Raw genomic sequence first — 21203 nt, forward strand, 5'->3', positions numbered from 1 at the left:
AAATGGCAGCAATGGCTGGGGCAGGGCCAGGCTGAAGCCAGGAGCCAGGAACTCCAACCAGGTCTCCTACGTGGGGGCAGGGGCCTGAGCACTTGGGCCATCTTCTGCTGCCATCCCAGACACATTAGCAGAGAGCTGGAGCAGCGGTGGAGCAGCCAGAATTTGAACCCGGTGCTCCTATGAGATGTCAGCATTCCTGATGGCAGCTTAACCTGCTGCACTGCAGTCCCAGTCCTACTACCCAGAATCCCTAAGTGGGTTTGGCAAAGTTGCAGAATTCAAACTAGGTATACAAAAATCAATTTCTACATACAAGAGTAGAACAACCAGATACTAAAAGTCAAAACAAATATCGTTTAAAATTATGCTGAAAATATTGTTAAGCTTGACAAGAGATGTGAAAGACCTATATATTGCTCTGTACAGCATTCCTGAGAAATGAAATACTGAAGTAAATGGAGAGGTGTGCTTTGTTCATGTGCTGGAAGATGCTATAGTAAAAGTCAGTTCTGTGGGCAGCCCCTAGTGGGTAAAACCACCGCCTGTGGCGCTGGCATCCCATTTGGGTGCTGGTTTGAGACCCAGCTGCTCTACTTCCAATCCAGCTCCCTGCTATGGTCTGAGAAAGCAGTAGAGGATTACTCAAGTCCTTGGGCCCCTGCACTGGCATGGGAGACTCCAAAGAAGCTCCCTTGCAGTCATTTGGGCAGTGAACCAGCAGATGGAAGAGCTCTCGCGCGCTCTCTCTCTCTCTGCCTCTCTGTAACTTTCTGCCTTTCAAATAAATAAATAAATCTTAAAAAAAAAGTCAGTTCTGTGAGCAGATTTCTGTGCGAAAGCATCCCTTGGAGTCCTCGGGAAATTCATTCCAGAACCCCCAAACCCGAGGATGCTCAAGTCCTTTCTAAAAGGCAGTGCAACATTTGCATAGACCCCAAGAAATCCTCCCATATACTTTATATCAGCTCTAGCTTACTTCTAACACCTAACAAAACATCAGTGGTGTTAAGCAGTGTTGCTCAGGGGATAAGGACAACAAAATAAGTCTGCACATGTCCAGTCAGATGCAATTTTCCCCCAAATATTTTCCATCTGCACTTGGCTAAATCTGCAGATTCGGAAACCACAGACCCAGAGTCTGACAATATAAATGTTCTCTCTCTCTCTCTCTTTCTCTCCTTCTCTGTCTCTCTCTCTTTTTTCTGGTTATTTTTAAGATATCTGTCTTTGGCTTTGGTTGTCAAAAGTTTGATTATAATGTGCCTGGGCATAGATTTCTTCGAGTTCATACTGTTGGGATTTGCTTAGTTTCTTGAATCTGTAAGTTTAAGGGTGTTTGAGGGGTGCAGAATCGGGGAATTTCCAGCCATTGTTTTCCAAATGTTTCTTCTACAGTTTTCATTCTCTGTCCTTTCCTCTTGGCGCTCTGGGGACGGCAACGTTAGACCTTCAAGTATTGTCCCATGGGCTCCTGAGGCTCTGCTCACTTTTTTCTGTTATTCATTCAGCATAGTTGCTGCTGCTGTATCTTGTGAGCTCGGAGATTCTTGTCCCAATTAGTGAATTTCCTTATTTTGGTTATTTTATTTTTCAGATTTAAAATTTCCGCTCGGTTCTTCACAACAATATCTTTCTTTCCTGAGGCTGTCTGTCTTTCCATCAAGAGTTGTTTGCCCTTATTCCCTGTAGCACAAAGCTGAAGCCGCGTCCAGGTCTTTTACCAGCATCTCTGCTATCCCTGGGTCGCCTGTTGTGGTTGTGGAGGTTTCCCCATTCTTATATGGAGTAATCTTGTGTAGTCTCCTGGCCATTTGGGCTGTCACGTTGCAGACCTCTTGTTTAACAGCGAGTCCAAGAGCTCCCAACCAATTTGACGGAGATCAGATGGACTTTTTTTTTTTTTAATTTTTTGATAGGCAGAGTGGACAGTGAGAGAGAGAGACAGAGAGAAAGGTCTTCCTTTTGCCGTTGGTTCACCCTCCAATGGCCGCCGCGGCCTGCGCGCTGCGGCCGGCGCACCGCGCTGATCCGATGGCAGGAGCCAGGAGCCAGGTGCTTTTCCTGGTCTCCCATGGGGTGCAGGGCCCAAGCACCTGGGCCATCCTCCACTGCACTCCCTAGCCACAGCAGAGGGCTGGCCTGGAAGAGGGGCAACCGGGACAGAATCCGGCACCCCGACCGGGACTAGAACCCGGTGTGCCGGCGCCGCTAGGCGGAGGATTAGCCTATTGAGCCACGGCGCCGGCTCAGATGGACTTTTTGAACTTCTTCCTCTGTGGAGTTGTTCCAGCACCTTCCTGCCTCCAGTCCATCACCAGCCTCCCTCCCATCCCCCATCCCCATCCCACTCCCCCAGCTCTTGACTTCCTGGGTTTTAACTGGAGCCAAGCAGTGAGAAGACTGAGGGCGGAGAAAGCTCTGGGGATGTCCCTATACCCTTGGGACTGCAGTTCCTTTGATCAGAAAGGGTTTTCCTCCTTCAGGGTTTTAGGTACCTTCCTAGCTGCCACTGTGGCTGCCCTCTATGGGTTTTGATGGTGCATGGGGTGGAAGAAATGGAAACAGATGGTTTTCCCCATCCTCTTTCCCACACTTTCTCTGAGGACCACTTCTACTTACACCCAGTGCAGGTTTTGAGTCTAGGCTAGGTAATACCAAAGGGAGGTGAAAAAGGGGACTTATACTGGTTCAGTAGTGTTTAGCAATCTGTTTTCTTTCCTGACACATCTGCTATCATTTAAAGAATGATATGACCTTGATAATCAGTGAACTGACCTTAACACATCACTATCACCCAAAGTCCATAGCTTGTAGTGGGGGCCACTCTTGGTGCTGTGTGTTCTATGGATTTTACAACAGTCCAAGGGCTGTGTCCACCATTGTGGTGTCCCGCTATGTGGGTTCGCTGTCTTAGTCGCCTGTGCTTGGCCTATGCATCTCTCCCACTTCCTAATTCCTGGAAACCACAGGTCCCAGACAGTCTTTTAACTGTCGCTGTGGTTTTACCTTTTCTAGAACTCTGTACAGCAGGAATCATACAGGGTATATGTAGCCTTTTCAGGCTGGCTTCTTTCACCTTTTAGCAGGAATTTAAGCTTCTTTTCTTGTCTGATAGACTTCTCTCATTTTATTAAGTGCTGAATGATATTTCATTGTCTAGATATATTACACTTACTCCAATCATATCCTTACTGAAGGGAATCCTAGTGGCTTTCAAGTTTGGGCAATTATGAAAGATACACTAGAAACATTTGTTTCTTGTATGTGTGGATGTAAGTTTTCAGTTCTTTTGGGTTGATGCCATGAGTGTGTTTGCTGGATCACATGGTAAGAACACAATGCATTTTATATGAAATTGTCAAACTGTCTCCCAAAGTGGCAGTAACACCCTGCACTTCCACTGGCCAGCAGTAAGAGCTCCTATTGTTCCACATCCTCATCAGCATTTGATGTTGTCAGGGCTTTGGAGTTTGGCTGGCCTAACAGGGGTGTAGTGGTGTCCCATTGTTTTAATGGCAGTTCTCTAGTGACATACAATGTTTGAATGTATTTTAATATGTACTTCGCTCATTTTAAAAAAGGGTTTGTTTATTTTATTACTGTTAAGTTTTAAGCATATTTTGTATAACAATTCTTTTTCATGCATTTCTTTTGCAAATATTTTTTGCTAGTCTGTGGCTTATCTTCTCAACCCCCTGGCAGCTTTCCTTGCAGAACAGAGGTTTTCCTTTTCTTTTTCTTAAGATTTTATTTACTTTTTTGAAAGTCAGAATTATAAAGGAGAGAGGGAAAGACAGAAAGAGATCTGCTGGTTTGCTCCCCAAGATGGCCATAATAGCCAGGGCTGGACCAGGCAGAAGTCAGAAGCCAAGAGCTTCCTCTGTGTCTCCTGTGTGGGTGCAGGAGCACAGGCACTTGGACATCTTCTGCTGCTTTCCCAGGCGCATTAGCAGGGAGTTGGATCACAGGTGGAGCAGCCCAGGCTTGAAACAGCACCCATATGAGATGCCAGCCAGCACTGCAGATAGTAGATTTAACCCACTATGCCACAGAGCTGGCTCCCAGAGATTTTATTTTCAATGAAATACAGCTAATCCAATTCTTTCTTTCATGGGCCACGCTTTTGTTTTGCAGCTGAAAAGCCAACACCACCCCCTAGGTTTTTTCCTATGCCATCTTCTAAGAGTTTTACAGTTTTGCATTTCATTTAAGTGTGATCTATTTTGAGTGAATTTCTGTGAAAGGCAGAGGGATTGTGCTTATATTTTCTTCCCCCACATGTATGTCCATCACTATTTCTTAAAGACTGCCTGTGCCTTTGTTCCCTTGTCAGTCATCATTTGACTGTGTCTTTGCGGAGCTATTTCTGGGTTTTCTATTCTGCTCCATTGGTCTAGTTGTCTGTTCTTTGAGCAGACCAAACTGTCTTGATTATTGTAGCTAAATAGGAATTCTGGAAGTTAGGCAATATCACTGCCTCAACTTTTTTCTTCAATACTATATTGATCGTTGTGGGTCTTTTGCCTTTCCATAAAAACTTTAGGATCAGTTTGTCAATACCCGTAAAATAGCTTGCTATAATTTTGACTAGGATTACATTTAATCTTTAGCTCAGTTTGGGAATAACCAGTACTATGAATTGAATGTTGCATCTCCCTACTAGCCTCAGAAATTCATGTATTGATACCTAGTCGCGATGCAATAGTATTAAGAGACATAGATATCTGAGAAATGATTAGGTCATGAGAGCTCCACCCAAATGAATGGGACTATTACCCTTATAGAAGGAGTGGGGCTGTTTTATGAAGCTTATTAGCACAACACATCCCCTGAGGACACAAGCAAAAGGCTCCATTTCTGAGAAGGCTCTCACCAGAAACCAAACCCACTCACATCTTAACCTTGGACTTCTTGGCCTCTGTAACTGTGAGCAAGAAATGCTGTTGTTTATAAAGTACTCAGTTTAATATATTTTGTTATAACAGCCCAAACTGACTAAGACAACCAGCATTTTGACAATAGTGTATCTTCCTATGTATGAACATGAAATCTCTCTTTTTAGTTGATTCTTCTTTGATTTCTCTCATTAGAATTCTGTTGTTTTCCTTATATATTTTGCTAGATTTATACCTAAGTGTTCCATTCTTTCAGGTGCTGATGTAAATGGTGTTATGTTTTTACTTTCAAATTCTACTTAGGTGCTAGCACATAGAAAAGTGATTTACTTTTGCATATTAATCCTTTTGTGAAAAAGATTTATTTTATTTATTTGAAGGAATACTTACACAGAGAGAGAGGGCAGGGGAGAGAAGGGGGGGTGAGAGAGAGAGAAAGATAGAAAGAGAGATTTTCTATCCACTGGTTCACTCCCCAAATGGCTGCAATAGCAAAAGCTGGTCTAGGCTGAAGCCAGGAGCCAGGATTCCATCCAGGTCTCCCAGGTGGGTGGCAAGGGCCCAAGGACTTGGGTCATTTTCTGCTGCCTTCTCAGATGCCTTAGCAGGGAACTGGATTGAAAGTGGAGCAGCCAAAACTCGAACCAGCGTTCATATGGGATGCTGGTATTGCAGACAGCAGCTTAAACTTCTGTGTCACAACTCCAGCCCCATATTAACCTTGACTCCTGAAAAATGATCATGTAAGTTGTTAATCTGTATCCCTTATTAGTTCCTAGTATTGTCTTGTTGCACTCACAGATGTTGAAAGGAAGCACTGAGAGCTGACATCCTTGTTTGTTTGATGTCAGTAGGAAAACTTCAGGCTTCTCACCATTAACCATGATGTTCACAAAAGGATGTTGATAAGTGTTCCTCATCAAGATGAGGGCAGAGGGGCCAGCATTGTGGTGTAAAGCTGCTGCCTGCAGCGCTGGCATCCCATATGGGCACTGGTTCGACTCCCGGCTGCTCCACTTCCAATCCAGCTCTCTACTATGGCCTGGGAAAGCAGAAGACAGCCCAACTCCTTGGGCCCCTACACCCGTGTGGGAGACCTGGAAGAATCTCCTGGCTCCTGGCTTCAGATCGGCACAGCTCCAGCTGTTGTGGCCAATTGGGGGAGGGAAGCAGAGGATGGAAGACCTCTCTCTCTCTGTCTCTGCTTCTCCTCTCTCTGTGTAACTCTGACTTTCAAATAAATAAAATAAATCTTTAAAAAAAAACATGATGGAAGAGGTTTTCTTCTAATTCAAATTTACTGAAAGTTTTTTTTTTTAATCATGAATGTGTCTGGGTTTTTGTCAAATGCTTTTTTAAATCTAATATTACAATCATGTGAGTATTTCTTCTTAGGTCTTTTGATGTGGTAGATTAATTGGTTTTCAGGTGTTGAATCACTCTTGCACACTCAGTCACTATGTGGAAATCTTTTACTCTGTTGGATCTGATCTACTAACGTTTTGTCGAGAATTTGAACATTGCTGTTCATGAAAGATAACGGTCTGCAGTTTTCCTTTTTTGTGATGTTTTTGTCTGGTTTTAACATGAATAATGTTGACCTCATAAAGTGAGTTAGGAAGTATTTCCTTTGCTTCTATCATCTGGAAGAGATTATAGAAAATTGCTATAATTTCTCCCCAGAATGCTTGGTAGAATTTACCAAGGAATCTAGCCAAGCGTAGTGCTTTCTATTTTAGAAGCTTTCTAATTATTGATTCAGTTTACTTAATCAATATAGGGCTCTTCAACTTATCTTTTTCTTCTTGTCTGAGTTTGACAGATTGTGTCTTTCAAGGAATTGGTCTATTTCATCTAAGTTATCAAGTCTGTGAGCATAGAGTTGTCAAAAATATTCCTTTTAGGGCCAGCACTGTGGTGTAGCAGGTAAAGCCACTCCCTGTAGTACCAGCATCCTATATGGGCACCAGTTTGAGTCCTGGCTGCTTCACTTTGGATCCAACTCTCTGCTGTGGCCTGGGAAAGCAGTGAAAAATGACTAAGTACTTGGGCCCCTGTATACGTACAGGAGACCTGGAAGAAGATCCAGGTTCCTGGCTTTGGATTGGCCCAGCTCTGGTCATTGCAGCCGCTTGAGGAGTGACCCAGTGATGGAAGATCTCTCTCTTTCTCTCTCTCTCTCTCTGCCTCTCTGTAACTCTGCCTTTCAAATAAATAAATAAATAAATATTTTTTAAAAATACTCCTTTATTCTCCTTTCATGTCCCTGGGGTCTGTAGTGATGGCCCCTTTTTCCTTTATGGGATTAGTGATCTGAGTCTTCTCTCTCTCTCTCTCTCTCTCTCTCTCTCTCTCTCTCTCTTTCTGATTAGCCTGGATAGATGTGTATAAATTTTTTTTTATCTTCTCAAGAACAGAAAGTCGACCAATTTAACATTTTCCATTTCATTGCTATCTCATTCTATTTCCACTTCAATTCTATTCTAATTCTTATTGTTTCTTTTCTTCTGCTTACTTTGGATTTAATTTGCTCTTCTTTTTCTACTCTCTTAAGGTAGAAGCTGGGATTATTGATTTTAGATTGTTCTTCTTTTCTAATATGGTATAATTATACTTTAATAAGTATATATTATATATGCTATGAAGTTCTCCCTAGGTGCTCCTTTCATGTAATCCTGCAAAGGTTAGAATTGCTCCTTTTATAGTTGTATGATGGTACTTGGGTATTACGTTACAATTTAACACATTAATTCCTCTTTCTGCAGAGGGAGGTTTTTATTAATGTCCTCAAGCATAGAGATTTTTTCCTCAGCCATGTCCAGGCCACTAACAGACCCATCAAAAGTATTCCTCATTTCTTACAGTGTTGTTTTTTAAAAAAATATTTGTTTATTTGAAAGTCAGAATTACAGAGAGAGAGGGAGAGACAAAGAGACAGACACCTTCAATCCACTGATTCACTCCCCAGATGGCTTCAACTGCTAGGGCTGAGACAGGCCAAAACTAGGAGCGAAGAGCTTCATCCAGTCTCCTACGTGGGGGGCAGGAGCCCAAACACTTGGACCACCTTCCCCTTTTTCCCAGGCCACTGGCAGAGAGATGGATCAGAAGTGGAGCAGCCAGATGCAAACCAGCATTGCAGGCAGGGGGTTTTCTGGCTTTGCCACAATGCCAGCCCTTATGGTGTTCTTTTTATTTCTAATTTTTTTAAAATTCTTTTTTATAATTTTAATTTCTCTGCTTACATTATGCATTTGTTCTTGCATGTGATCTATTTTTCTCAAATAAAGTCTTTGACATTTTTACTACAGTTCTTTTAAGTTCACATTCTGATAATCCCAACATCCCTGCCATATCTGGAGTGTAAGCCTGATGCCTGTTCTACCTCTTTGTTTTTATTGAAAGTCAGACACGATTCACAAGGTAAGAGGAATCACTGTCCTGGGAGGGAATAGGAAGAAGAGTGCATTCTCTTGTCCTATGATTGGCTCTCAGTCTTCTCATAAGCCTGTGTGGGTGATCCTGGGCCTGGCTGGGAGACTGCCTGCCTAACCCACACAGGAGGTTAAGAGGGCATGGCACACCATGCCACCTGGGAAAAACCCTTGTCGAGGGATCAGCACACTGAGACCAACACATGTCCTGGCTGCCGGCAGGAGGCAGGGACCCCAGGCACATTTCCTCCACCCCCACTTCCTGTTGAAGGGCCTTGTAGTTGTCTACTAGGTAAACAGCTTCCAGTTGTGGCCCAGTCCCATTAGACCACCTGGAAGGCTATGTAGGCTAAGTGACCTTCAAGCTGATTGGAGAAGCATAGTGGCACCAGTATCTGCTTTATCCTATAGAATTAGTCTTGCTACCCTGAGCTAGCTACTCTCCTTTGCCTGCCCTATAAAAGCTTATACCCAACTGTTAATGAACGGGCATGTTCACTGAAACTCTCTCCGGTGCTTCTTGCCAAAGAACGCCATCACCCTACCATCCCAACAATGTGGGCCTCACAGGATGAGTCCACAAACCTGGGCCTCTACACTGGGAACCTCACATGTGCCTCTCAGCTGGTTTGCCCTCAGGTGGGGCAGGAAGACTGGAGGGGGAAGCAGCTGGGTGTTTTCCCCCAGCTCAGGGAGGCTCTGGTGAGACTCTAACAAATTAGATTCTGGTTAAATAGTTTCTCTTGAGGACAGACCTTGTTAAGAACAGAATGTTCTCCTTGTTAAGAACAGAATGTTCTGCTGTATTTCAAATAGTTCCTGTGCCCAAACTGTACTGCAAGCACAAAGGGATTAAAAAACTTTTTAAAAAATTTATTTGAATGAAACAAAGAGACATACTCCGAGAAATCTCTCATCTGTTGATTCATTCTTCAAATTCTCATAAGAGTTGGGGCTGGAGGAGCCTGGAACAATCTGTGTCTCCAATGTGAGTGGCAAAGATCCAAGGACTTGAGCCATCACCTGCTGCTCCCCAGGGTGCACACTAGCAGGAAGCTGGAATCAAAAGCAGAGCTGGGACTTAAACGCGGGCACTCTCTGAAATGGGCGGCAAGCATCTCTAGAGGCAACTTAACTGCCACACCAAGTGCCTACCTCACAAGGGGATTTTCTTCACATTTTCGTTGTGAGATCCTGGTTGAGCTCCTGAAGGTAAAATTCACAAAACACGGAGACTCCTCTCTGAGCAGGTCTTCCAGGAGTGTTTAACTCCTGTCCACACCAGGACACCAGGAGTTTTCCTCCCTGCACAGGTCCCTGTTCCTGTGCTTCTCCTCTGGCAAGCTGTGAGTCTCTGAGTCTGCCAGCCCATCTCTTCTGCTTGGGGGCCACGTGTCTGACAGAATGCACCATGCTGCTCCCAGCCTTGCTAAGCATTCAGTTTGGTCAGCTTCTCCCTTGTGCTGGGGAGGGAAAGATGCCCTGGACCGCCCAGTTTAGCTCTTAGGTGGGTTCTTTGGCTGGATCTAGGAGCACAGTTAATACAAAAGCTGATTAGCAAGAGAAACACATATAAGCCTTATTAAATTTACACATACAGAGGCTGGCTTTGTGGTACAAAGGGTTAAGCCACCACCTACAACACCGACATCCCATTTGTAGCACTGGTTCAAGTCCTGGCTACGCTGCTTCCAATCCAGCTCACTGCTAATGTGTTTGGGAAAGCAGGGGAAGATAGCCCAAGTGCTTGGGTCCCTGCCACCCACAGGGGAGACTCAAATCGAGCTCCTGGTTCCTGGCTTCAGTCTGGCCCAGCCCAGACCATTGTGGTCATTTGAGGAGTGAAGTAATGGATAGAAGATCTCTTTCTCTCTCTGTCTCTCCCTCTTTCTGTCACTCTGCCTTTCAAATAAATAAAATAAATCTTAAAAAAATTTTAATTTACACATACAGGGGTATCTTACCTAGAGAGTGAGGCCCAGCGCTCTTGGACTCTATACACAAAGAATAATACCCTGTGCAAGAGATACACACTGCAGGGACAATACGCTGGCTCCCTGGAGCAGCGCTGAGGCATACAGGCACAAGGCATCTGGAGCTGGGGGCAGCTGGGTTGTTGGTCTGGGCGGTTTGTGCCTCGATGTGGGAAGGCCATCCCTCCCAGAGGAGCCCTTGGCTTCCTGCGAGAGACAGAAGATTCGACCCTCTCAGGTTCCTCTGTCGACGGTTTCCCGGTGAAATCACCAAGCCAGCACCCAGCCTGTTCTGAGAGGTGCATTCCTGGCTCTCCCATTATCAGGGTAAAGTGATAACTTCCAAGCTCTTCCTGCTGGATGGGAAACAAGAAGTCTCCTCCATTATTTAGAGACTGCCTTGCAAGTGTGTGCAGGCATTTTAATTGGATTTACCGGGAGAGGAAGGCTAGAGGGTATTTTATTCCTTTTTCACCACAACCTTTATCCCAGCTTGGTTTGGGGACAAAATGCAAGACATACTCATGCACGCATAGCAGAAATATTGAGAGGACATTTGGCAACATATCCCCTGCTATTTCTGGGTAGTGGGACTTAGGGAAGTTTCTTACTTGTTTCTTTGGTAATTGGTAGCTTTTCTCTGATGAACCTTATTACTTACAGTTAGAAAAAACAATTACTAAACTGTCATAAACCAGGCATGCTAAACTCACATTCTGTGATCATAAAACATGTCTGGAGCATGAGTGTAGACTGCACAAAGTGGCCACACGAAGTGCTTTGAAAGGGAAAAGGCACCCCAAAGACGTGACTCTTCCCTTTCCAGCCCTGGCCACCTGCCTGCTCAGGGGAAGAGAGACAACATACTTGCTGGTCCCTGTTCTCAAAAGCAGTGCACCCTGCAGCTTTGTTTCTTTTGCTTTTCACTGTCTATTTTATGTTATGTAATTAGTCCATTAAAAAAATTGTAAATGCCAGAACAAAGGATTCATTGTAATGGGCTCTTACAGGGGGTCCTGTCCACCCCAGTAGTCGGCAAGCAGGAAGCGGTAGGGCTGGAGGGAGGACATACATAGTAGCTGAGTGGTAGCCTCCAAAAAAGATATGTCCTGACCCCGGGAGCCTGTGCATTTGTGCATTCGCCTTATATGGGAGAAGCCTCTTTGCTGATGCAAGTAAGTTCAGGGTGATGAGATGAAGAGGCTGTCCTGGGTTGTCTGGGTGGGCCCTAAGTCCAGTATTAGGTACCCTTCTAATGGACATGCAGGAGAAGATGATGGGAAAGTGATGTGAAGACGAGGCAGACACTGGAGTGATGTGGCCACAAGCCAAGGAAGCCACTGCCTCCAAGAGTTAGAAACGGTAAAAAACAGATCCTCCCTGGGAACGGTGGGAGGGAGCACAGCCTATTGACACCTTGATTTCGGACTTCTGGCCTCCAGAAGTGTGGGGGAACATTTTCACTGTTCAACCTGCCATGTTGGTGGCAATCTGTTACAGCAGCAACATGAAACAGATACAGTTTCAAAGAGAAGAGACTTGGGAGGTTTTCCTGGCCAGGTTCGCAGTCAGAGTCAGACCCCAGGCAGGTGCATGGACAGCCAGCTCCAGTCCAAGTAGAGATAGTAGAGGTGTGCAGTCAGGGCTCCAGCAGGAGACAAGGCCTCTGGCTGGGAGAAGCAGGAGTCCTTGAGAGACTTGGGGGCTACTCTATGGAGGCAGCTCTACTGTGAACTTGACATCCTTTGGCAACTTTGTGCATCAGTCAGGGCAGGTGAAGCCATGCTGCAGCAACAAAGAACCCTAAACTCAGTGAATTATAGCAACAAAGGTTTATTTCTTCCTCTTGCTATGTGCTTCTTTCTCTAGAACTTATTCTGAAGAGCCTCATTTCAGCATGACAATCGTTTGGATAGTTACTGCAGCAGAGAGAAAGGCAGCATTGCAGATCCTGCTTAAGTAATTAAATGCTGCAACTCGTTTGACTCATTATTCACCCAACCCCACCCAAACAAGGAGGCCAGGAAGTGTGACCCCATCATGTGCCCAAGAAGGTGGGGAGCGAAAACGGCAAACTCAGACAGTGTGCTTCTGATGGACCCGAAGTTCCAGCATCCCAGTGGTCTTTCTGTGGTCACTGTCTAGCTAAGGTCAGAGGTCAAGGTCACTTAGTGTTGAGGAAAAAAGGGTAGAAGGGAGGGAGAGAGGAAGTTAGTTCCTGATCTGTAGGAACTGCTGGCAGCTTTTACCAAACCAGCACTGAAAATGGAACACAGCAGGATCACTACACACATGTGCTGGTGGCTTCTGAACTGTCTCTTCTGATTCTCACCTGCAGCTTTTCGTCAAGCCTGCAGAGCCTGGGGTCAGGAGCGCGGCTGGTCCTTGTGCAGCTAACCTGAGCAGCGTTAGCACGTGTGGTCACATTCAGGGCTGAGCGTCACAGTAAACCTCAGTGCTTGGCTCGGGGCCAGGGCTACTCTCCCTTCTCCTGCCCTTGGTTCAGGCCCAGGCCCTGTGCAGCTGGGTCCCAGTGTCCTCTGCTCTGGCCGGCTCCAGCTGAGCAGATGTCTGTACCCTGCCCCTGCCCGGCACCTCTGCAGGATAACACAGGCCTATCCCCTTGATTTTAATTTGATCTTGTGTTTTGAGTTAGTTGTCACTACTACATTCAAGCGTTAGAAACCACACTGAGAATGGTTTACTAAAGAGTGTGGTTGGCTTCAGATGTGGTTGGATCCAGGCGTCCTCTGCTTCTCATTTTGACTTTCCTCCATGTTACCTCATTCTCAGGCTGGCCCTCCCTCACTTTGCAGCCTGCCCCAGACGCTAAGCCAGTGCCAGGAACACAGCACAGCCCAGGGAGTGCAGCTTTACATCCCATCAGCTTAGCAAGTCCAGAGGGAAAAGGAGTAACTCTTTCCAAACCAGAGTCCTTAGGGCTGACTCCAATTGTTCCGACTTGGGTTTGGGTCATGGGTTTGTCCAAGCAGCCTAGACTTGCTGTGCTATCACATGGATCCTGAAGTCCTACACTGTACCACCTACTGCTGCCACAGTTCAATACGCTTGGAGGATAAGTAACCACTGAGTTGCCCAGGCACCTCACCACCTTCATGTGCGGCCTCTAGGCTACTGCAGAAAGCAAAAGAGAGTGGGAGGTATTTTGAGAGGCCGGCCTGCGAGTGGCATCCATCACTCTGGCCCTTGCCCTGTTGGCCTGAGCTGGAGAATGCAGTGGTTTGGTGAACACAGCTTGTGTCTTGCTGCAGGCCCTGTGACTCTCCCTGACCCAGTCACTAAGGCACAGAGGTCTCACCGCTCTGGTTGACCAGGCCTGGGTTTCATGCTCACCTTTGCAAAGTCTGGGCAGTGAGTAAACCTCATCAAACATCCTGGGCTGGCTGTGGAGAAGGAGGGCTGCTTCTGTGTGGGAAAATCAAGGTGCTGCTTCCAGAAGTGGAGATGGTGTTGGGTGCCAAACCTCTCATCCAGGGTGTCACTCCTGTTCTCCTCTGTACCACTCCAGGCAGCAGACATACATACAGTTTTTGTTGTTGTTGTTGTTATTTTACTCAAAAGGCAGAGTTACAGAGGGAGGGGTGGAGAGACAGACAGAAAAAGAGAGAGATCTTCTATTTGCTGATCCACTCTCCACATGGCTACAACAGCCAGGGCCGGGCCAGGTCATAGCCAAGTTGGGAACTCCATCTGGGTCTCCCACGTGGGTTCAGGAACCCAGGCATTTGGGCCATCCTTTGCTGTCTTCCCAGGTGCATTAGCAGGGAGTTGGATCATAAGTGGAGTAGCTGGGACTCAAACTGGTGCTCATATGAGACGCCGGCATCGCAGGCAGAGGCGTAACCTGCTGTGCCACAGCCCCAGCCTCAGCAGACACTTTCTAAGCATTCTCAGCAGGCTTAGCCTCACAGAAGGGCCCAGATGACTTTGGCTCTGCTTAAATTATTCCCAAATTGGGACAAGCCTTGGATGCAGTGGTTAAGATGCTCTTTGGGATGCTGCATGCATTATTGGAGTGCCTGGGACTCAGTCCTTGCTCCGCTCTGGATTCTAACTTCTCACTAATAGGCACCCTCAGGGGTCAAGGTTGATGAGTCCACTACTTGGGTCCCTGCCACCCATATGAGAGGCCTAGATTAAGTTTTCAGCTCCTGGCTTTGACCTGGCCCTGGCCCAGCCACTGGGAGTATTTGTGGAGTAAGCCAGTGGGTGGGAGATCTTGCTTTTTCTACCTTTCAGATAAATAAATAAATATTCCCAAATAACTTTCAGGCTCTTGTGGGCTATCGAAATTGAGTTTCATAAGAACATTCAAGGCTTACTTTCTTAACACATATCCTAGGCTGATGAAAGAGACAGAGTCAAGTGCCAAATGCCCTTGGAGTGACAGATACAGGCTGTGCATCCCTGTGCATCTGAAAGTCCAAAATTCAAAATACCTCTAATCCCCAGGGCTGGCACTGTGGTGTAGTGGGTAAAGCTGCTGCCTACAGTGCCAGCATCTCATATGGGTGTGGGTTCAAATCCTGGCTGCTCCATTTCCAATTCAGCTCTCTGCTATGGCCTGGGAAAGCAGTAGAAGATGGCCCAAATCCTTAGGCCCCTGCACCCACATGGGGACACAGAGTAAGCTCCTGGATCCTGGCTTCAGATCAGTCCAGCTCTGACTGTTGCAGCCACTTGGTGAGTGAACCAGTGGATGGAAGACCTCTCTCTCTCTCTCTCTCTCTCTCTCTCTCTCTCTGCCTCTCTGTAACCCTACCTTTCAAGATACTTCCAAATCCCCAACTTTGTGAATGCTGACATGATACCTTGAGTGGAAAATTCCACATTTGACCTCCTGGGATAGATCAGTGTCAAAACACAAGTGCACTCACTAATCCACTGTTGGTGGATTATGTTGGTGGGAATGCAAACTGGTAAAGCCACTATGGAAGACAGTTTGGAGATTCCTCATAAACCTGAGTATAACCCTACCACGTGACTCAGCCATCCTCCTCCTTGGAATTTACCCAAGGGAAATTAAACTAGCAAATAAAAGAGCTGTCTGCACCTCAATGTTTATTTCAGCTCAATTCACAATAGCTAAGATGTGGAATCAACCTAAATGCCCATCAACAGGAGACTGGATAAAGAAATTATGGAATATGTACTCTATAGAATACTATACAGAATAAAAAAATGAAATCCGGTCATTTGCAACAAAATGGAGGAATCTGGAAAACATCATGCTGAGTGAAATAAGCCAGTCCCAAAGGGACAAATATCACATGTTCTCCCTGATCTGTGACAACTGAGCACCTAAAAACCTGTAGAAGTGAAACAGACACTATGAGAAACAGTGACTTGATCAGCTCCTGTCCTGACTGTCGAGGAACAACTTACTATTTTATTCCTTTTAGTATTTTTTTTTGTTCTATTTAATACTATTGGTTGAACTCTTTAATTAATACAAAGTTATTCTTAGGTGTTTAAATTTAACTGAAAAGTGATCCCTGTTAAATATAAGAGTGGGAATAAGAGAGGGAGAAGATGTACAGTTTGGCACATGCTCACTCAGACTTACCCCTAAAGGGTAGAGCTAGAAACATGCCAGAGTATTCCAAATCAATCACATTAAGGTGGCATGTACCAATGCCATCTTACCAGTTGAAGTGATCAGTTTCAGTTCATAATTGATCATGATAGGATTAACTGTCAAAGGGGTCACATAAACAAGACTAGTGTCTGCTAATACTAACTGATAGAATTAAAAAGGAGAGAATGATCCAACATGGGAAGCAGGATACACAGCAGACTCAGAGAATGGCGGATGTCCTAAACAGCACTCTGGCCTCAGAATCAGCCCTTAAGGCATTCGGATCCAGCTAAAAAGCCCATGAGAGTATTTCAGGCATGGAAAGCCAAGACACTGTGGGGAAAAACAAACAAACAAACAAACAAACAGACAGACAAACACCTAAATGAAAGATCTCTGTAAGTGAGATCCCAGCGGAAAGAATGCGCCATCAAAGAAGGAGGTGCCTGGCCGGTGCCATGGCTCACTAGGCTAATCTTCCGCCTGCGGCGCCAGCACCCCAGGTTTTAGTCCCAGTTGGGGCGCTGGATTCTGTCCTGGTTGCTCCTCTTCCAGTCCAGCTCTCTGCTGTGGCCCGGGAAGGCAGTGGAGGATGGCCCAAGTCCTTGGGCGCCTGTACCCACATGGGAGACCAGGAGGAAGCACCTGGCTCCTGGCTTCAGATCAGCGCAGCGCCAGCCACAGTGGCCATTTGGGGGGTGAACCAATGGAAGAAAGACCTTTCTCTCTGCCTCTCTCGCTCTCTCACTGGCTAACTCTGCCTATCAAAAAAAAAAAAAAAAAAAAAAAAAAAAAAAAAAAGGAGGTAACTTTCTCTGAAGGGAGGAGAGAATTTCCACTTTGATTATGGCCTTGTCTAAATAAGATCAGAGTTGGCAAACTCAAGAGGCTTCCATAGCCTTGGCAGCTCATGACAAGAGCCTCGGGTGATTACTGACATCATAAATAAGAGTGTCAATTGTTAAATCAACAACAGGAGTCACTGTGCACTTACTCTCCATGTTGGATCTCTGTCCTTAATGTATTGTACTATGCAAATTAATGGTATAACTAGTACTCAAACAGTACTTTACACTTTGTGTTTCTGTGTGGGTGCAAACTGTTGAAATCTTTACTTAGTATATACTAAGTTGATATTCTGTATATAAAGATAATTGAAAATGAATCTTGATGAAGAATGGGATGGGAGAGGGAATGGGAGATGAGATGGTTGTGGGTGAGAGGGAGATTATGGGGGGAAAAGCCACTATAATCCAAAAGTTGTACCTTCAAAATTTATATTTATTAAATAAAAGTTTAAAAAAACACAAGTGCACTAAAAATAATGCATAAAATTACCTTCAGGCCATGTGTATAGGGATATGTGACGTATAAATGAATTTTGCATTTAGACCTAGGTCCCATCTCCAAGATAGCTTATTATATATTTGCAAATACTACCAAATCACGAAACATCCAAACTTCAACAAAACAGCCTGGCCCAAGCATTTCAGACAAGGAATATCCAGCCGGTATTTTAAGTGACACCCCCCCACACACCCCCCCAACGTGTCAGCAGCTTTTGGCGGCAAAGGCTTGTGCTGCCCTCCCATCTCAGGGCAGGAAGGGCCAGGCAGACTCCTTTCTACCTGTTCCGCTCCAGGATGCAGGCTGAAGAGTTGGTCCCGCTGGGACATTGTTCTCCCGGCAAGGAAAGCAGGCACAGCCAAACCGCGTGACGGCTTCAAAGCTTCTGCTCTGACGTTGTCTGAGTCACTTCTGCTCACATTCCATTGACTAAAGCAAGACACACAGCTCAGTCTGATGTCACTGATAAGAGTTATTCAGCTGCTCCTGGGGGCGGCAGTGCAGACTCACAGGCAGCGAGCGGGGGCCTCTCACAGGGAAGGGGAGAGGAAAAAAAATTTTGGGCAAAACAGAATAAAAAATAAAATATCATAATCACCACCCCATTTCCCAGCGACAACTACAGTTAATCTCTTGGTGATTTTCTTGCAGAATATTTTTCCGGGCATGTGTAAACGAAAGTTTTTATCTAATCAAGACTTAGCATGAATCGATCAAAACATACTCAAACCAAGGCCATCAAACTCCGGCAATCTAAGCAGTGAGCAGAGACAAACCTCAGATGACTCCATCAGCCACCCCAGCCAACTCAGAGCCTCCAAAACAGTTGCCCAGAGCAGTTCCCTGATTTGGCTAGAGAAGCAGACTAATTGTCTCAGCACTTGCCAGGTGCCTGTTTGTGCCAGGCATTGGTATTTGTTGGCTTCATTGTGTTGATCCGATTACATAAATTGAACCCAACATCTGACCCTCATCGGTAAGAATATATTACTCCCTCAATTATATCCAATTTCTATTTCTTGACTTATTTTATAAGGAGAGTTTTTCTGCATTACTACAAACTTCATAAGCATAATTTTAATGACCTTGCAAGGGCTTATTTTATAGTATAGTCAGTACATAACCCAAGTCTCTAGTGTCGAACCTGTTTGCAGACAGGAAGTAGGATTTATTGGTGAGCATGAGGAAGGAGGGAGCAGCATGGTGGAAGCTTCGTGAGTGCAGGAAGCCCCCAGACCAGGGGACCACAATTGGGGATGTGTTAGACCCCACAGCCAGCAGGTCTTCAAATTCATTTGCACTGCATTTAGGAAAACTTCACTTCTTTGAGATGTGGGTCATCGGGCACCCAAGGAACTTGACTTTGGCCCTTCATAGGGCTTCAATCACATGTTTCTTGTTCTGTAGCTTGGAACAGGTGGACATAATGACTTGGCCAATGTGAACCCTGACTACCATGCTCAGGGGTTTTCCAAAGGCCCGCACATTCCTGTCTGGAGCCTAGACTTGGTATAGCATCAGGTCAGACAAGAGGTCTTGGAAAGCTCTTGTCTCCAAGGTCCCTTAGGGCAATCTATGGGAGCAACAGGCTGGTGCACCCCAAGGAAGCTGCTGCTTGCAGCCACTGCACAGCACCTTCCCCAAAGAAAGCAACCTATCAGCTTAGCTGATGGCAGAGAACATTTTTAATGCTTCTGTTTTGTGGGCTTTCAAACAAACAACTACTGCTATCATCTACATAGGTTTGTACAAGAATTTCTTTTTCAATTTCTTTCTCCTTATAAAAGTAACTTATTTTCATCTAGAAAATGCAAATAGATGGCAGAAAAAGAAAGTCAAGTGTGCTTGTACTCCTGCCTTCTAGAGATACTCACAGGGCTAAGTTAAATACACACGCATTTAGAAAAATTAGGTCATTCAAAAATACATCCTGCGGCTGGCGTTGTGGCATAGCGGGTAAAGCCACCGCCTGCAGTACCGGCATCCCATATGGGCGCGGGTTCAAGTCCCAGCTGCTCCACTTCTGATCCAGCTCTCTGCTATGGCCTGGGAAAGCAGCAGAAGATGATCCAAGTCCTTGGGCCCCTGCACCCATGTGGGAGACCTGGAAGAAGCTCCTGACTCCAAGATCAGCACAGTTGCAGCCATTGCAACCATCTGGGGGAGTGAGCCAGTGGATGGAAGACCTCTCTCTCTCTCTCTCTCTCTCTCTCTCTCTCTCTCTTTCTCTCCCTCTGCCTCTCTGTATCTCCGACTTTCAAGTAAAACAAATAAAATCTTAAGAAAAAATACATCCTGGCAGGCACCGCAGCTCACTTGGCTAATCCTCTGCCTGTGGCGCCGGCACCCTGGGTTCTAGTCCCGGTTGGGGCGCCGGATTCTGTCCCAGTTGCTCCTCTTCCAGTCCAGCTCTCTGCTGTGGCCAGGGAAGGCAGTGGAGGATGGCCCAAGTGCTTGGGCCCTGCACCCGCATGGGAGACCAGGAGGACGCACCTGGCTCCTGGCTTTGGATCGGCGCAGCATGCTAGTCGCAGTGGCCACTTTGGGGGGTGAATCAACAGAAAAGGAAGACCTTTCTCTCTGTCTCTCTCTCTCACTGTCTAACTCTGTCAAGAAAGAAAGAAGAAAGAAAGAAAGAAGGAAGGAAGGAAGGAAGGAAGGAAGGAAGGAAGGAAGGAAGGAAGGAAGGAAGGAAGGAAAGAAAGAAAGAAAGAAAGAAAGAAAGAAAGAAAGAAAGAAAAGAAAAAAATACAACCTGGGTGATTTTCTGATTTCCTTTGATCTTGAAATGCATAGACAAGAACTAATAGGACAAAGTCATGGCTACCTGTAAGGCTCTTGATACATTTCGCCAAAATGTTACAAGAAGTGCACTTCCTCTGCCTTTTGTGCTGTGCTCCTCCACACACCCCCCAAATCCCCACCCCAGCATTGTGTTCACTGAGCGGTGAGCACCACTTGCCTCCATCTTGTTAGTAGATATTTTGGCTTACATGCCAGTATCATCGTAAGTGGGCGTGTATCTTGTGGTAGTCTAGCTCCCAAGGATGCTGTAGCCATGTCAGCATCTATGTCACCACGGTGATTGATGTCACTCTGGTACCCAACCATGGCCCACGTTCCTTTCTCTGGACATGCAGTGGATACTGGTCACTGCTACCTTCCTGTTTTAAAATTATTTAACTGTCTGTTTATTTATTTATTTGAGCAACAGAAAAAGAAAGAGGGAGGGAGAATGGGAGCAAGAAAGAGGGCCCTCTCATCTACTGTTTCACTTCCCCAAATGGCCACAACAGCCAGGACTGAACTGAGAGCCAAGAACTCAAGCCAGATCTCCATGGTGGTGGCAGGAACTCTAACGCTTGAGCCATCACCACCACCTATCAGGGTGCACCTCAACAGGAAGCTGGAGTCAGGATCAGAGTTGAGACTCTAGGCACTCTGATCTGGGACGTGTGTGTCTTCACGACTGTGCCAAACACCCATACCCACCACTGACTCTTGTCTCTGCCTTGAGGATGTGGATGTGTGATGGTCCACGTCTCTTTTGGAGAGCTGCACATAATGATTTGCTTCTAAAAGTTAGAATATAATTATGCCTCAAAAGACACTATCAACAGAGTAAAAAGGCGGATCACAGAATGGGAGCAAACGTTTGCCAATCATATCTAGTAAAGGGTTCATATCCAGAATATGTAATAAAACTACAAATCAGCAACAATGAAAACGTGACTCAGAAATGAGCAAAGGGCTTAAATAGACAATTTTCTGAAGAGGAGATAAATGGTCAACCAGCTTATGACATAATATTCAACATCACTACTCACTAGGGAAACATAAACCAAAACCACAATAAGATAGCATCTCACACCCACCAGGATGGCTGCCATAAATAAAGAAAAAAGCGTTGGCAAGGATGTGGAAATGCTAATGTGCACCCTGGGAGGCAGTGAAC

At 45.6% G+C, this 21203-nt stretch overlaps 1 non-coding gene across 1 annotated transcript; it reads right to left on the reverse strand.

The window, feature by feature from the left end:
* Window positions 1-18793: 18793 nt before the first annotated feature.
* Window positions 18794-18924, reverse strand: LOC127487627 (small nucleolar RNA SNORA70). Its single transcript, XR_007914647.1, has one exon. It is a non-coding gene; the product is annotated as a small nucleolar RNA SNORA70 (small nucleolar RNA).
* Between the last annotated feature and the right edge of the window lie 2279 nt (window positions 18925-21203).

Source organism: Oryctolagus cuniculus, chromosome 6, assembly GCF_051225735.1.
Source record: "Oryctolagus cuniculus isolate XC-2025 breed Fujian yellow rabbit chromosome 6, ASM5122573v1, whole genome shotgun sequence".
In the NCBI taxonomy this organism is placed as follows: domain Eukaryota; kingdom Metazoa; phylum Chordata; class Mammalia; order Lagomorpha; family Leporidae; genus Oryctolagus; species Oryctolagus cuniculus.